The sequence below is a fragment of the Montipora foliosa genome, chromosome 9, assembly GCF_036669935.1.
Source record: "Montipora foliosa isolate CH-2021 chromosome 9, ASM3666993v2, whole genome shotgun sequence".
In the NCBI taxonomy this organism is placed as follows: Eukaryota; Metazoa; Cnidaria; class Anthozoa; order Scleractinia; family Acroporidae; genus Montipora; species Montipora foliosa.
Window position 1 is genome coordinate 16,345,157 of NC_090877.1, and position 635 is coordinate 16,345,791.

The following is a 635-nucleotide window of genomic DNA, read 5'->3' on the forward strand; positions in this document are numbered from 1 at the left end:
GAGTCCGAAATTGCATGATTACGTTTGCAATTTGAACTGTCGCGTCCACAGAACTCGAACCCCTCGATCCTTGGTTATTGGGTCATAGAAAGCTCAGTAAAAACAAGAAGGGGTTATAACAAGAGAATTTTTAGAAAGCAAGACGTGAATTTGAAGAATTTGAAGCCCTCCTATTTGCTGCCAAATCTGAAGGTTGATAAAAAAGCTACATGCTACAAACGCCAAGTCAACTGCAATTGCCTCAAAGCTAATTTTATTCCCTATTTTCAAACCATAGAACGGTCAAGGATGTATGTAAAAATGGATATTTGAAGAATGTTTACTGCGGTCAAAGACACAAGATTTCGACTTTGTCGCCACCTTCTTGAGCAAAATGGAGATGCTTTGTTACAATGGTTTAGAGCCTGCACCAAGCAGTTTTAGTCGACGTGTTTTGAACACATTTTTACGACAGTTTACCCTATTAACAGTACGAGTATGGAAAAATATGAGGAAATAGCATGAATTTTCACGGTGACTAGATATCAGCGCTGGAGATACAGTTAAGAGAAATGTATTACATGTAAAACGCCATAAGTGTATCATGAAACAGTCACGTCGTTCTGGATGCATTAGTTGTAACCGAATAGAAGTTA

General features: G+C 38.3%; 1 protein-coding gene across 2 annotated transcripts in view; it reads right to left on the bottom strand.

Moving 5' to 3' along the window:
- Positions 1 to 223: 223 nt before the first annotated feature.
- The window catches only part of LOC137970225 (WD repeat-containing protein 90-like), a 55,088-nt gene continuing 54,676 nt past the window's right edge, over positions 224 to 635 (bottom strand). Inside the window, exon 38 of one of the 2 annotated variants that reach the window (XM_068816748.1) lies at positions 224 to 635. This exon is cut by the window's right edge and continues 411 nt beyond it. The gene's annotated coding sequence lies outside the window, so the exon portion shown is untranslated. The other variant, XM_068816747.1, reaches the window with a different exon arrangement.